The following is an 8,756-nucleotide window of genomic DNA, read 5'->3' as shown; positions in this document are numbered from 1 at the left end:
AGCCAGCAAAGGTGACAGGCAGGGAGTTGGGTGTGAAGGCACCGTCCTTGTGTCTGAGGTAAGATGCCCGACACCTCTTCTATCAGGAAATATTGTCTCCGTTGAACTATATCCACTTCTGACCACTGCATGGGCTTTGGCGAATGGCTGAATAATCTGTACCTTCTGCCCCAGCTGCTCTCTTTTTTTTGGAAAAGTGTCAGGAGAGTTGGGTGCTCGACCCGACTCCGATTCAATGCAGATCCTAACTCAGTTAGGCAGCAAATTCCAATCTGGAGCCAGGCAGAGCCAGTGCAAGCGGCCTTGTGTCTAGATCCTGCCCCTCTGCTTTTGTCTGTGCTCGGAGAATAAAGGGTCTATGAGTGGGCTGCCCATGGTGGTTAGCTGTCGAAAGCCTGTGTAGCTATTTTAGCTGAAGAGGCGGAAATGAGCTCGAAAAGAGGGCGTGTGTGTGGGGGGGGGCAGTTTTCCATCAAAATGTTTCACTAACATGAATTTTTTAATTTTTTGGCAGAAAAGTTTGGAATGTTTGTCCCCCAACTAAAAACCCCCCACCACAGAAAGAAAAGGTTGCAATTGAGGGGTGGGTGGCAAAAGATTGTGTGTGGGGAGGATGCACAAAAAGAGGAAAGTTTCCACTGAAAATGTTGATTTAAAATGGTGGCACAAAAATCGCTTCCCATTAACATTTTCTGTGGGGAGGCGGGAAGAGGGGCGGGGGAACCAGCATTTCCCAACATTTGAAATCCAACTTCTCTGGCCTGGTTTAACTGCGTGGTCCAAGGGGCGGGAAGTTGGTGTTTTTATTATTAATTATTTGCCTTGGGGCAGTTGTTTCATTCTATGTATAGCTAGACAGACTTTCCCTCCCTTAGCACCCTAAAAATGGCAGCGTGGGTGTTGGCTCAGGCTCGCAGCTCACGGCCAGGCCTGTCGCCTGCCTTCCCCCCGGTCTGAGCTCAGGGCATTAGCCTAAGTCACAGCACCGTCCCAGCCACCCTGCCAGTCTTTGCATGCTAGCGCCGGCGACGCTAGCCCGAATCTTTTCACAAGTAGCCCTGCTACATGGGAGCAGAGCGTGGTGTAAAGGAAAATTTGGGTGGGGCCCTTAGGACTCTATTCAAGCTTACAGGCCTAGGCCTGACCGAGCCTGTTTTTGTCTGGAAAGTCCCCAAAGCAGAACAATGGCTTTGTTGTGTATAAAGGCTTGAGGGGAAAAGTCTCCAAGTAGCATAATTTGCCATGGCCGGGCTTATGTAATATATAACCGCAACAGTTGTGTTAGAAAGACTGCAAAAGAACAGACAGTGAGTAACAGCAGGGGCCTAGCGGGGGAGACGCCTGTTTTTCCTTTTGGCCTGTATTGATTTTGCAATGTATTCCAAATAAGGTAATTAATATGGAAATATGTGTAATTTATCTGTGGTCTTAGGCTTTAAAAAGCTTGTGTGTTCCTGAACTCAGGGGGCGGCTACTTAGAGCTGTTACCCCCCTGTGCTTGTAATCAATAAAGGTGCCTCAGGCTGATCTGATCCAAAATCAGTCGTGTGGTTGATGTTCCACAACAATTTGGAGGCTCATCCGGGATCCACAGAAGACTTCCCCGGATCGGAGGACTGTGGACCGTTCCCCACCGTACCCAGGCCCATCTGAAAGGTAAGAGATCCTTTTAAAATCTCTGTATTGGGTTCCGGTGGAGGACTGCCCGGAGGGTCTGGGTTTGGGTGAGTTGCACGCTGGATCTGAACCTTTTTGCTACCAGATAAGCCTGACGCCCTTCTGTTCTGTCTGTTCCCTGGGAAGAGCCTCTGGGTGTGGCTAAATAGGCCTCTGTACTGCTCCTGTGTGCCAGTGTGAAAGTGAAGGTCAGTAGACCGGTGTGAGTGGGGGCCACAGGAAGACGCCCTGAGCTCGTGACCAGAGATGCCTCGAACACAAGCCCTGTGACCACACCTTGGTGGGTCGGTAAAAGGCCCTGACCAGGATAAGGCTTCCTCTGCATGGCATGACCGGCGAGCGGCCTGTCTGGGTCGAGGATTGTGTGATCCTGTCCTCTACCGTCTGTGAACGGTCTGTTTCCTCACCCTCTTTCCCTCTGATTCCCCTGCTCCGCCAGTAAAAGGCAGTCTGAGGAGCCCCTGACGGGTCCCAATGCCCCACCAAAGCAATAGAGTGAGCGGCGGCGTTCTCTCTGAGGCTAGTCGACGCTCTTTGCTGGACGGGGGTGTAGACAGTCGTGGACGTACCTAAACAAGCCTTTCCTGTGTGAAAGTATTGGGTCCTAGGGCGGCGGGCTCAACGGGAGCACCACCCCGCCAGGAAAGTCAGGATACTGGGGGCCGGAGGATCCAAGGTGATCCTCGTCTCGCCGGGAAAGCTGTAAAAAAAAAAAATGGGGTGGTGTGGGATCACCATCTTGCCAAAAGGGCACACCTGGTTTGTGTTTGTCTGTGTCTGTCTGTGTATAAATTGTCCATAAAAATGTGGGGGCCGGTGAGTCAAAAGGAATCACCGTCCCGCCAGCAGTGTACATGTACCTAAATTGTAGCCCTTTTACTTGCAAGTTTCTGAAAAAATGGAATTGGTATACCAGGGATAATCCAAACTTACAATTTCCTTTAGAAGGAAGCTTCGACCTTGACAAGATTGTGCACCTCTGAGGCGCACTTCTTGCCAACAAAGTCGGACAAGGTCAGTTTGATGCATACTTCTATTGCTGTAAGGAAACAGTAAAACAGCACCATAAATCTCAAGTAGGGAGTCCCAAGGACTCCCAAGAAAAGCTTAAAACCCAACTAAAAAAGACAAAAAGGAAATTGACTCTTTCCCATAACTCCGCTGGCCAGCAGATATCCCTCTACCCATCGAGACCCCTTCAGGAGGCAAAGCCCCTTTGGAGTATCCCCTCCGCCCCTCCTGACGATCTTATAGACCTGTTCCTAGAACGCAGGCAGTTGGCTGCTCCAGCACAGCCTATGCAAGCAGCTGCTGGAGCACCTCACCTAGACGGAACTGGAAGACCCAAAGAATCTGTTCTGCCACTGGAAATTTTACCTGTACTGAAAATTATTCCTGTAACTAATTATTTATCCTGCACCCTATTGCAATATACCCCTTCCTTTGCCATTGATGCTTCTCTGCCCTTTGTGAAGGTGTTTGGCCAACAGATGTGGTATAATACTTCACAGAGGAGAGATGTGTTAGGACATCGGTGGACTGTAATTAATGCTACATTAGGGACCATGAAATTTACACTGCCCTTATCCAGTTTTTAAATTACCTCTACATATCCAAATTGCTCTAAAGGAGCTGCCATTTGGCTAGCTCAGCAAAAGACCTGGATTTCCCCTAAAAAGAGAAGAGACTTGGCTGGACACCTATGGGATGGTGCAAATGGCATAGCTGCAATCTGGAATATCCATAAAGGCCAGCAACATGAAAAGTAATTAGGACAGTTGGAAAAAGCCACAGGTCTTATTCCTGGAGCACAATTGACCCAAGTCCAGGCTGGTGTTGGTGAATTACATGTTATTTCTGCCTTTAGTCCAAAGACTCGCAAGCTGCTGGCAGAGATGGTATTAAGTACCAGCAAGTCTGGGAAGGCATTGCAGTGGGATCTGGCTTGTTCAGAGGTTTGGGATTTTCTGAGTGACCAGCTCACGGCCATTCAGAGCAATTTTAAACATCGGGGGTGGCCTACTGCCCTTACAGACTCTTCGGAAGTACCATCTAATCTGTGGTCATGAAAACATACTTGGAAATTTTCTGGGTGGGAGTGCAGACGTTCACAGTGCTCCTTCCAAGCATACAGACCAGTAGGAGGGATGTGGGCTCCCACATGCCAGGTCCGTAAGGAGGATACATATGGAATTGAGTAATTCACCAAGACATTTGGGAAATTAAACAAACTGGTATGCCTAAGTATCAGAGGCGTAGCCGTGTTAGTCTGGATCTGTAAAAGCAACAAAGAATCCTGTGGCACCTTATAGACTAACAGATGTTTTGCAGCATGAGCTTTCGTGGGTGAATACCCACTTCTTCGCATCCGAAGAAGTGGGTATTCACCCACGAAAGCTCATGCTGCAAAACATCTGTTAGTCTATAAGGTGCCACAGGATTCTTTGTTGCTTTGGTATGCCTAACCAATTTATAGTCAGTGCTTCTGAAATAACGCCTGATATCTGGATAGGAATAAAAAATCAGTGGACACTCTGGTCATTAAAACCCCCACAGCTTCAGTGTACACGTAAACTGAAGCCAGGAGAAGTTGTCTCAATTTATAACAGCATTTGTTGAGAGGGTATAAAACAAGAAACTACCATGACAGGACACCTTATCTTTAAAGCTAATAACAGCTGTGTGTTTGTCAAGGCTACCATTTTGCAGAATGTACATTTAAATCTTACCACTTCTGCAGGAAGCCATATCATATATTGGCCTGCAGATAGAATTTGGCAATCGGCCCTTCAACCTCAAATACCCTTTATTTGAAGTACCCTAGTACCTGACCGGTTCCCAAATCTGCTTTCAATTTTACCAAAAGTCCAAAAAATTTCCAACCTACAGGGACAAATACCCATCCTCCAAAATACCTATCAAATTGAAAAAAAAAATACTTTTCATGCCACCCATAGAGTATCTACATTATGTACTAAATCTGATGCAGTGTGTTTTGTGACTAAAGCTATTCAACAATCTCAACCTCACTATTGTGTTAACATAGGAATGTTAGTGTTTTTATTGTTTAGTGTAGGACTATGTTATTGTTGCTGTAATAAATGTGTGTATCATTGCCTGCCCGGCTCTAGACCTGTTAACGCTACTTTTTCTTTTACATTAAGCTTAACGGTTGTCAATGAACTTTATACTAACAGATGGCCAGGAACAGTAATGAACGTTTATAAAAAATGCAGGTAGAGGGTGTAAGCTAAGGTGATGCTGAAGAGGCAACAAAGGAGGGATTGTAAAGGAAAATTTAGAGGGGGCCCTTAGGACTCTGGTCAAGCTTACAGGCCTAAAGAGTTGACCGAGCCTGTTTTTGTATGGAAAGTCCCCAAAGCAGAGCAATGGCTTTGTGTGTTGTAGCAGGGAGGACCCCTGCTCCTGTCCTGAAGGGGTTAACAATAGCCCTGGGCAGGGGCGGTGGCTGGAGAAAACAGCCGTTAGGCTGGGCTGATTGGGGGAAGTGGCTGCAGCTGGGGCCAGCCCCAAACTGAGCGACAGGGCCTTATAAAAAGGCCAGGGACGCCAGAAGCCCAAGGAGTCTCTCTCTAGCTGTAGAGATGGGCCAGGCTGCAGGGAGCTGGACACAGGGTACCCGAGGGGAGCAGGGCTGGGGAAAGGCAGAGGAGCTGGGGAGCTCCAGCCTGGAAAGCCCCAGGCTGCGGCCTAGCATTGGGCTAACGGGTACTGGGGGTTGCAGAGGGCAGCCCAGGGGTAGGCCAAGGCAGCAGGTCCAATCCCTCCTTGCCAGTGCTGAGTGGCTGATACTGCAGCCTGCCCCAGGACGTGGGGCTAGACAATGACTGGCAGTGGCCATACACTGAGGTGAGGTGGGGATAGAGGGTGGGGGTTCCCGGGGAGGGGAGACCCCGAGAGAAAGGGGTTACTGCCAGGGGGCAGCACCCCATGTGAAAGGGCACCGGGTTCAGGGAGAAACACGGGGGCCAGAGCAGGTGTCCTCATTTTGGGCCACACGGGACCACTAGGTCATCTAGCCTGAAATCCGGTACAATGCAATATCCAGAGACCTGACGATACTGGGGGGAGCAGAGCAAGGGCGGCGGCTTCGGCAGATGTTACTGAGCATGCTCAGTTATCAGATCATAAGAACGGCCATAGTGGGTCAGACTAAAGGTCCATCTAGCCCAGTGTCCCATCTTCCAACAGTGGCCAGTGTCAGGTGCTTCAGAGGGAAAGAACGGAATCGGTAACTATACAGTGATCCAGCCCCAGTCCCTGTGAGCATGCTCAGTACAAACCGAGCAGCAAATCTGGGGATGGGGGCACATAACCCCGCATGCTCCCCCCTCCATGCATCGCCTCTGCTAATATCTTTTATTGGATCTGTTGGGGAGAGAGAAGCCTTTGAGGTTCACTGAGCTCTGCTGCCTGTCTGGGAAAGGTCCTCAGAGTGTCACAGCTCAAAACAAGGTGGAAGAGATGGTGAAGCATAAAGAGTTACCAAGAAACCGCTCCAAATAACACAGGCCAGAGAATCTCACGCTGTTACCCCTGTGCTGAGCCCAGTGACTTGTGTCTGACTAAAAGCCTCTTCCCGAAAGGCAGCAAGGGACGGCGCATCCACCACTGCCCTTGGGGGTTTCTTCCAATGATTAATCACCCTCACATGTGCCGTGTTTGTAACTGGGATTTGGCTCTTGTTCTGCCTTTCTTGGCTACATTAAAGCACCTTCAATGCCCAGTATTTTCTCCCCATGAAGATATTCAGTTAGTATCTATGTAATGCCAGGTACAGCCTGTTGTTAGAGCCAGTCAGGAAACGGAGGAGGAGGGATTCTTGGGAATAATTTTGACAACAATGAAAAAAATCTTTTGGCAGAGTTTTCCGAGGAGAACTGAAGACTGGTTTTCTTAGCACAAAATCGAAACTTTCAAGACATGTGACCATTTAAAAAACGTTGGCATAACGATGACACCATAACCTCATAGCTTAGATGCAATGTATGCCAGTGCATGGAGTTTTTCCAGTGTAGGAACTCCACACCGTGCGATTAGCTACACTGATGGATGCATTCTTCCGTCATCTTCGCTACGTCTGCAATGAGCGTTCGGTTGGTGTCAGTCAGGGATGTGCGCTCGTCAGAAGAACGGCCACACTGGGTCAGACCAAAGGTCCATCTAGCCTCAGTATCCTGTCTTCTGACAGGGCCCAGTGCCAGATGCTTCAGAGGGAATGAACAGAACAGGGCAATTTAGTGAGTGATCCATCCCGTCGTCCAGTCCCAGCTTCTGGCAGTCAGAGCTAGGGACACCCAGAGCACGAGGTTGCATCCCGGACCATCTTGGCTATGGAGAGACCTATCCACCATGAGATTATCTCATTCTAGTTTTTCACACCTCTAACTGACGTAGCCACACCAGCCTGGATTTACGAGCTAGTCTACACTAGTGGGTTCGAGTAGAGGTGGGAATAGAAATCAGGATAGAAACTTCCCCATCGCTAAATCCTATGTAAAGTGCTTTGAGCCCTATAGCTAGAAATTACCCTGAAATGCAAGGAGATGACTGTCCAATGGTGGTGTTCTTAAATCTGCTAAATCGCTCTCTCCGTGAACAAAAGAGGCATCGAACTGGGGATAGTGACCAGACACTGGCTTCAGGAGTTCCAGTCATTGCACAGACTAAAAGGGTTAAATACATCATAGCTGCTTCTGTTTACACACCAGTATGGTTGTGTATTTCATTACAACGCTGGCCATGCTCCCTCCATTGGTGCATAGTCAGACCCTGCCCCCTAGGGGTGACAAGCAGATAAAACAGTGAATGAATCCTGCAGTGATTCTCTCCAGCGGAGACAAAGCTGAATTGTCCTGCCCTGAGTTTTGTGCTATACAATGTGCTTAGTGAATTTTCTTGTCACTTTAGCATGTGGCTGGGGGCGGGAAGGAGGGTAAGGGATGGAGAAATGGAACGACATTTGCTGGGGTTTGAAATGACACTGCTATAAATAGATCTTTTTAAAAAATGTTTGGCCTAAATTTTTTTTTCCAGGGAAGAACAGCTTTTCAACCAAATCAAACATGTTCCCAGCAAATTTTTGCCTTGGTCAACATTTTCTGGCTTTTCCTTGAAACAACAGAAAACAAAAGCCAGTTTCCCACAAAAATTGTTTTTTTTTTCCCCTTGAAAAAGTGGAAATTAGACATTTTTTGGAAAACTTTTCCATTTTCAATAAAAATGTTCAATTTTCTGCCACAAAGAAAGTTCAGATTTTGAAAACTGAAGAGAATCAATTTTTTTTTCTGAAAATGGAAAACATTTTTACAGAAGAAAAATTCTGTTCCTGAGCAGGGTCTGTCTCTCGCTGTGTGTCTGTGCAGCACCCAGCACAACGGGGCCCTGATCTCAGCTGGGGCAGGGCCTGTCTCTCGCTGTGTGTCTGTGCAGCGCCCGGCACAACGGGGCCCTGATCTCAGCTGGGGCAGGGCCTGTCTCTCGCTGTGTGTCTGTGCAGCGCCCGGCACAACGGGGCCCTGATCTCAGCTGGGGCAGGGACTGTCTCTCTGTCTATCTGTGCAGCACCTGGCACAACGGGGCTCTGATCTCAGCTGGGGCAGGGCCTGTCTCTCGCTGTGTGTCTGTGCAGCGCCCGGCACAACGGGGCCCTGATCTCAGCTGGGGCAGGGACTGTCTCTCCCTGTGTGTCTGTGCAGCACCTGGCACAACGGGGCCCTGATCTCAGCTGGGGCAGGGCCTGTCTCTCGCTGTGTGTCTGTGCAGCACCCGGCACAACGGGGCCCTGATCTCAGCTGGGGCCTCTAGGCGTTACCATCATGTATACAATAATGTCCCAGGAATCTTTTCTAATACTCTGAAGACAATATTAGAAGCACTGTGAAAAAATTATAGATTTATTTATCTTTTAAATAATCAAAGGGCCAGATTCCCAGCTGGTGTGAACTGGCTGTAACTCCGTTGGAGACAATGGGCCCAGACCCCCAATGGGTGTAAATCAGCATTGCACCATTCACTTTATCGGCGTTACCCGGATTTATGCTGCCTGAGGCTTTGTT

This window comes from Mauremys reevesii, unplaced genomic scaffold, assembly GCF_016161935.1.
Source record: "Mauremys reevesii isolate NIE-2019 unplaced genomic scaffold, ASM1616193v1 Contig43, whole genome shotgun sequence".
NCBI lineage: Eukaryota > Metazoa > Chordata > Testudines > Geoemydidae > Mauremys > Mauremys reevesii.
Note: the sequence above shows the minus strand (reverse complement) of the source record.